This window comes from Phoenix dactylifera, chromosome 1 (genome assembly GCF_009389715.1).
Source record: "Phoenix dactylifera cultivar Barhee BC4 chromosome 1, palm_55x_up_171113_PBpolish2nd_filt_p, whole genome shotgun sequence".
Classification (NCBI taxonomy): Eukaryota; Viridiplantae; Streptophyta; class Magnoliopsida; order Arecales; family Arecaceae; genus Phoenix; species Phoenix dactylifera.
This window is the reverse complement of record NC_052392.1, coordinates 25,182,485-25,191,034: the sequence shown is the minus strand read 5'-3', so window position 1 is coordinate 25,191,034 and position 8,550 is coordinate 25,182,485.

Genomic DNA, 8,550 nt, shown 5'->3' with positions numbered 1-8,550 from the left:
ACGAGCATTAAGGGTTTGTCTTTTTAAGCCTCGGATTTTGTTTCTTACATTGTTGCTGGGGAAGATTGGAACTGGATCTAGTGAGATCTGGTTTGGGTATTTATTTTTGTTTAGGTATTCGGATGGACCGATGTTTACTGTGCAAGAAAAGACTTGGTTTATGCAAAGGGTCAACAGGATATTGTTTTTTGTTTGTGGGTGAGTTTTGAAAAGATATATTTTATTTGTAGGAAGGCTTGTGAATTGGTTAATCAATTTTTGGATTTAAGATGAAATAGACTTGAAAGAGTTGGTCCAAGATCAGACACAAAGATGACCTTGTGCATCACGAGAGATCACAACTTAATCGGTGGATCACTACATCTCGCCACAATTTCGTACAGTTATGATAACCTAATTTTTTTGAGGCTAAACAGCTAGTTAAATAGTGGTTTTCGGGCACAATTTCGTACAGTTATGATAACCTAATTTTTTGAGGCTAAACAGCTAGTTAAATAGTGGTTTTCGGGCGCCGCGGGGGGGGGGGGGGGGGGGGGGGGTGGCGGGCGCGGGCATCAAAGGCGCCACGAGGGAAGCTTCTCATGGGGACATTGAGTTTCATTTAGAGCTTAGAAAACTCTCATGTTGATTTAGATGTTTAATCTCCTCAAAAAAAGAATCATCTTTTTATCCTTGTCGGAGAAATATAATTCTTTTTGTTAAAATAAAAGAAGAAGGTGAAAATCTCTGATTGATGTAAAAGTTCCTTATTTACAATAGTTTGTACAAAGTGTGTATATAAGCCTAATTATAACAGGCTTGAAGTGCGATCATAGCTCTATAATAAGCTTTGAGTATGATAACAACTCATTAACATTATAAATTGGTTATATTAACACTCCACCTCGCCATATATTAAAAGCTAGCTTTGAGTTTGGAAATTAAGTCTCAAAAACGTCTGAATGGATGGGCCTTGGTAAAAATATCTGCAATGTGGTCAGTGGAAGAAATAGAGCAAACGGTGAATATGTTGGCAAACAAAGTGATAATCAGTTTTAATATGTTTAGCACGCTCATGAAAAATATCATTATGAACAATCTAAATGGTACTTTGTCACATTAAAGAGTAGTAGCACCATGATGAGTAACTCCCATATCCTTTAGTAACTATTTAAGCCAAAAGAGTTCATCAATAGCATCAGTCCTATATTCAGCCTTAGTGCTAGACCTAGAGATCGTCTGTTTCTTACTACAACAAGAAATAGGAGAGTCATCTGGAAGAAAATAATAGCCTGCAATAGAGAGTCTATCAATAAAATTACCAGCCCAATCAGCATTAGTGTAAGTACTCGGGTGCAAGGAGGAATTGGCAGTAAAATGTAAACTATAAAATAGAGTATCCTTGACATAACGCAGAATATACAAAACAACAACATAATAAGTAGATCAAGAAGCTACCATAAACTGACTAATAATATGAACAGCATAAGTTATGTTAGGATGAGTAATCAAGAGATACACAGGATCACCAACTAATTGTTTGTAAGGAGTAGTACCCAAAAAAGGAGTTCTATGGATGGGTGTCCATTTGGCATAAGTCTCAAAAGGTGTTAAAGTAATCTTGCTATCTATTAATTTAGCTCTAGAAATAAGATCAAATACATACTTAGCCTATGATAAATAATACCCATCAGAGTTAGATGTAACCTCAAGACCCAAGAAGTAACTTAGTGCTTCCAAATCTTTCATCTTGAATTGTTTATTAAGACACTATTTAAAATCATGAATGCTAGTGAGATCATTCCTGAATATAATCATGTCATCCATATAAAGTATTAATGAGATGGTATTTTTAGAACTTGCGAATAAAAAGAGCAGAATCATAAGAACCGTGAAAGAAAATCAAATTGGGAGATAGTGGCATTGAATTTTGCAAATTAGGCATGAGAAGCTTGTTTAAAACTATATAAAGCATGACGAAGTTAGCATGCCTTATTAGATGGATTAGGGTAACCTGGTGTGGCTGCATGTATACATATCTTTTGAAAGATTACCATTAAGGAAAGCATTCTTGACATTTATCTGAAAAATGGCAATTACCTAGTAGCAACAATAGTAATAAAGCTTCTAACCGAGTTTAGTCGAGCAATTGGACAAATGTTTCTTCATAGTAAATGCCATACTCCTATGTAAAACCTTTGGCAGCAAGACAAAATTTATAACACTCAACCAAATCATCTTATCGAGTTTTAATTTTATAAACTATTTGCAACCCAGGAAGTAAATCATCCAGATCCCAAGCATCTCCAAAGCATAAAGTTTTTCTACCAGTGCTTGCTGCTAAAGAGGATCAGAATTTGCGTCACGAAAGGTGCGAGGTTAATGAAGAGAATTAACAGCAGATAAACAATAATAGGCACAAAAATGAGAAGGAAGTTACCTTGATAAAACGATGTAATGATTCAATCTATAGCAAGATGGAAGAGTAGAATCTACAGTTAGAGCATTCTTATCAAAAGATGGTACATCAAAAGAGGCCTAAGTGACCACCGAGGTGGTAGCACGGTGGGAACGGAGCTTTGATTCCACCGGAGTGGCCCAGGTTCGAAACACGCAGGCATCGATTAAATGCAGGGACCAGATACCCCCCTGCCTGATTTGTCCGGTGGAGTCGCTATCTAGTCTGCCGTTACTTAGGTGGTACTGGTGTGACGTACTCATATGGGGATAGGGCTGCCACACTGGTGGGGGCTCTGCCACGGGTTGGAAGGGTATGAATAAAACATGTTCTACCCACATCGAACACTCTCCAGCGGGGAGGAGGCCCAGTTGGGGGTTGCTACTTGGGCGAGGTTCTCCTCACTCCCCCTCTTCCCTTATGGTCTAGCAAAAAAAAAAAAAAAAAGAGGCCTAAGTGAGCTTGCTAGAGGGCATGCATTAGAATCTTTGGAAAACAACTCAATTGAAGGATCAGTAAAAAATGAGAAAGGAGAAGAAACAAAAAATTGAGACATAGAAGAAAACATTTCATATTCCCAGAGACAACATAACAAGAAATGTTTCCATCAACAAAAAAAAAAAGAAAAAATATGACAAGAAATGCGAAGCCGTTTGCAAATAGTATCCTAACATCTATAACACTTATGCTCAATTCTGTAACTAAGAAAATAACACAAATAAAAGTAGGGTTCCAATTTGGTGCCCTCATGAAATTGCAATTGCACAAAACAAGCACATCTAAAAATCTAATGCCAAAAAGACGCTCATAGAGAGATTAATTACTAGTGACTAGAGAAGAGATGCGATTAATATATGGCAGTGAGAGCAACTTCTCCCCAGAAACACTTAAGGCAGGAGATAGAAATAAGTAAGACATGTATTATTCCAATATTTGCCAGTGATTACATTCTACCCTTCCATTTTGTTGAGATATATCTAGACAAGAATGCTAAAGAATAGAACCATTTTGTTTTAGAAAAATTAGATGATTTTGCTCTTTATACTCCATAGTATTATTAGTGCAATGGATCTTAATTTTTTGAGAAAATTGAGTTTGAACCATTTTGGCAAAAGTGGAGTATATGTCAAAGAGCTCATATTTGTTGTGCATATGATAGATCCAAATAAAATAAGAAAAATCATCTGCAAAAAATAACAGAATAGCATGAATCACTCATAGTAGCAACATGAGATGAACCCAAATATCAGAATGCTGTAACTCAAATGGTTCATAAGAGACAAAATCACTATGAGACAAACATAATGCTGTTTATTTTGCAAGTTGACAAGATTGATAGTCAAGATGTTCATTTGTAATATTATCTAATTTGTCACTAGAAACTAAAGATCGCAACTGACCAAAAGAAATATGACTCAAACAAGAGTGCGAGAGACTTAGGGGAGAAGGGTATGTCAAAAAAGTTGTGGTGTGAGGAGAGGGAAGAATCTGAATTGAAATGAGCTCAAACAAGCGTCCAACTTCATGCTCTATCTCAGTAACCTGCTTTGTTAGTAGATACTATACAGTACAACCATTATGAGAAAAATATAATTCAAGATAACACTTTTCTTGTGTTTAAAAATAATAAATAATTAAATAAATGATCCTTGTGCAATTTTGCTCATTATTTTTTTAAAAGAAAATAATGCACCCTTGCAAGTGCCCCTTTATTTTCATACTCTATTTTTATGCTACCCTTATAATTCATCGTTTCGTTGGCACGAGTCTAGCATCCAACCATGTAGCTAGTGATGGATTGTAACTATTTCATGAAGAGGTTAGGTGCAACTATAATATTTATATTGATATTCACGAAATGCATGCTGAGAGTTAATTGATACCTTTCCATTATATACAAAGTGTAAAAATCACATGTCATGTATATGATGCATATACAATGGAGAGTTGCCATTCTGTTCACAATGAAATCACTATATTGAGTTTCAATTATATACTCCATAAAAAATCATCCTACCTGATAATCTGAAGTATGCAGAATATGAGATTCTTTAACCCCTTGTTATCTTGAAAAGATAAAACCTTTGTGATCTAGGGGATCTCATAGATATAGCACTAGCAAAATATATGATAATATACATACATACATAATTACATATATATGCCTTGTGTTAAAAGCAAACTCATTAAAAGTTGTTTGGTGACACGGGCATCATCAGTCGGCTTAATTATTAACTTAGATCATGCACCACTTTGGCTGATACATGACTAAGTTTATCGATATTGCCAAACTCAAGAAAGGTGTTTTTCCTTGAACTCTCTCTCTCTCTAAAAAAGGAAACATTTTCGCCTTTTTATTCACATATATTTGATTCTCTTGTCATTTGAAGTTGTAATTGCTTCTTATGCATCTAATTTAGTTTCTAAAGAGAAGTTAGTACAAGTTCTTGCATTCTCTTGCAAACACACGCAAATTCCTACCTAGCGACTTGTGATATTATGTCACCTAATTTTACATGTAAAGCGATAATTGATGATTTTCACAATAATTTTTTCACATGCTGAAAGGGAGTGCTAGTCCAAATATAGAACTTCAGTAGTGCAAAGGGTTAGGCGTGGAGTCTTTTGAAGAGAACCATTCAACTAAATTATACATAAGTTCAAATTAGATAAGGTTTTGGAGCTAAGATCAGGAAGAAAAATGTTCAGGTTTTTTCTTTACCAAAAATCGTTAACCTTTTGCTTTTATATACTCTTATTCATTTATTTATCTCAAGCTTCTTCTCCCTGGTCTGCCACCTTGGCATGGTTACTTTCATGAGTTGGGTACTTTTATAACACACTAGTTTGAAAATTGTCCTCATGCGCACCTATTTTTAAGTCTCGAGTCAACTACTCAATGAATGGAATGCTTGTAGCTTGAGTGAGACATATGTGAGTCTTTCCCTCTCATTGGTTGTTAACATCAATGGACTAATCATAAAACAAAGAATGATTACTACCCCATAAATATCAGGCATTATAGTTGGACCAGATCCCCACTGAACTGGTGGACAAGTCCAACCATGAAGCAACATACACGAACATGTGTATTGTACTATTTTTTATTTTTTTTTGGTCCTTCTTTGTGCATGTTGCGTCATGGTTAGACTGATCCACCAACTCAGCAGTGGACCTATTCCAACCAATAATTCCTCCATAAATATGCAATCTAGTGATCTCTCCCTCAACTTGCATTTGTCTGAGAGTGCCTTCTTCTCAAAGTCATTACCTCATCCTCATCCATGATTGTCTGTCATCATCAACAACTCAATTACAAGGACATCAGATTCATCCTGCTTCCCCAGTTGCACAATTCTCAAGTAAGGAATTGACAAAGGCGATAGAATAAAAAAAAATACATGAAAGCTATCGATACGTTTCGAGCATGGCAAAACAGCAGCTCTCATGATTTTGCCAGCAGGAATACCTATTGCACAGGTGAATGGGGTCAAAACTGAATCACTTGCTTGAGTCCAAGGGGGTTCCTTCTCCTTGATTACTAAAATTTGGACATCGAGTCTTTGCAAGTGCTTGTATTCAGCTACATCGATCATTAGAATAAATCACTGTTTTGAAGCAATGTTTTTCCAATTTTTAGTAAGGTGATCAGGCAGCAATGTTTTATAATTTTGTTGCAAGCAATGAGTTATTGCTCTCTCTCTCTCTCTCTCTCTCTCTCTCTCTCTCGATAATTTAAAGGCCAATCGAAGGCCACAAAACATGCAATTATTTTGTTCTTCACTATCCCAAGGAACATCACAATACAACTTAAGTACTTTTGTAGCTGTGGAGCAAAAGAATCAACTCATGTAAAATTGTCAGACCTCAGTCATCAGCTTGTAACAGTCTTCAAGGATGGTGGGAACCTGGACCTCTGCAATTCACCTGCATTATCTGTCAAGAACGACATTAAAGCATGATATGGTCCTATCCAGTCTCAGCCCGGCAGGAGGGCCCCTTCAACAGCCCTGCCTTAGCTTTGTCTTCATGGAGAAGGATTTGATTTCATTCATTGCCATCTTTTCAAGTGATCACTAGGTGTAGGAAAATTGTCTTTATGAAGCATTGCATATGAACAAAACATGGACAGCAAATGACTTGAATTGGATTTGGACTCTTGCATATGGGTGTCTGATTAATCTGTCTACCTTTCTTGACATGGGTATATTATTTTGGACAACTTATGATTATATAAGTGTCTTTCGATAGTATGGCTATGTTTTTCATAATCGCTACAAATTATCATAAATTTATTTTGTTGTAATAAATAAAAGAATTTGTAATTAAAACTAAACCTACATATCTGTAAGTAATGTTGCATGCCGATCCAAGTTTAACAAGTTTTTTGCCCTAATGCTATATCCAAACACCAAAAGGTAATTCTTCCAAACTTGACACATCTTTCAAAGAAGTGGTGCATGTGCCTATAATTGATAGAATGTTAAAATATCCCTCTATGAGTTGGTAGATCTCAAAGTCTTGACTCGAAAATGTCAAAGTCAAGGTTGGCTGACCCATACATAACTCACGAGCTAGCCAACAGGTCTACATTTGAGTTGGAATTACGGTGTCTTAACACTTTGTTGCAAACTAATCCCTTGGCTTTGATTTATGAAACAATTGAGTTCCGAGACTTTTCTTTTATCTTTTGTTTTTATCTTTTTTTTTGGGAGAGGGGGTGGTGGTGGGCAAGAATCTCCCGTTACGCAGAGTAAAGACACCACCCAAACGCAAGAGCATGGAATAGATCTTTCATTTTCAAAAAATTCAGAATCTATCTCTAAAACCCTTGGAAGAAAACTCACCAATAGTTCTTTTTTTTGTTTGCCACGACATTTTCAATGAGGCACTCCCTTTACTTTGAAACTGATCAAAACAGTTTAGCCACATGCCATCGATGGATATAATGCAACTTAGGAGTGCAAATAAGTTGAGCAGCTTATGAGCTGCTCCAGCTCAAGTTATATTCAAGCTCGACTCGGCCATAATCGAGCTCGAGTAGCTCATACAGTTTTTCGAGTCGAGCTCAACTAGCAAAGTACTTGGCTAGCGAGTCTAGTCGAGTATTTATATATTTTCAATAATATTATATTTAATATATAATATATATTATTAATTTAATATTTTAAAATATAATGTTATGTTATATTTTGTTCTAACCATATTTTTTAATTATGGCCAAAGCTTGAATTCGAGCTCGAGCATGGTTCGGTTGATATTTAAATTGAGTCGATTCGATCATTACTTTTTTTTGTCGAGCCGAGTTCGAGCTTAGATATTAAGGCTCGATCGACCTCGAGTTGAGTTTCGAGTCCAACTATTTTGAATCAAGTCGAGATCGAGCCTCTAACTATTCGACTCAACTTAATTTCCTATTGCAGCTTAGAGCTTCCTATAGTTGCAGTGAAGCATTTTCGTCCTTTTGAAAACTGATATACTGATCCTAATTGTTGCACACGGTTGAGGTTTCAATTTGCACATCACAATGCAAGTGGCAGGAGGCATGTGCTTTAAATACCAATTATACGTCTAGCTAAACTCTGATGAGCCACTTACATGTCACAAACTGCAGTAATCAGGTAAAAAACATGGTCAATACTTCTTATCTATTTGATACAATTAATTTTAAATATTATGGGTTTGCCATTCTCAGAACCATCTCATGTTTAGCAAGCCATACTTGGCTTTAGGTTTCATGTCAAAACTGGAGATGTAAGTGGCACGTTTGTGGTGCTTGTTATAAGTGCTTGCAGTTGAATCTAGCTGTAACTTGCTTGTTCTTTTCTCCTCTCTCTCTCTCTCTTGCTTTTTTTTTTGTGTGTGTGTGTGTGTGTGTGTAACCAATCATGATTCAATCTCATGAGTCCATCATGGGTTAGAAGCTACACAAATAAGTTAATAGATTGTAATGAATATTATAAATTTAGAATATAATTTTCAAAAAAAAAGAAGATAAGGATGGTATTCAGTTATTGGATGAAACCTCGTCAAGATTGTTAATTTGCTACTGAGACTTGTTGTTGGCGGATTTCACCAAATTGAAGAACCATTCTCAAATCAAACAAAGTCGC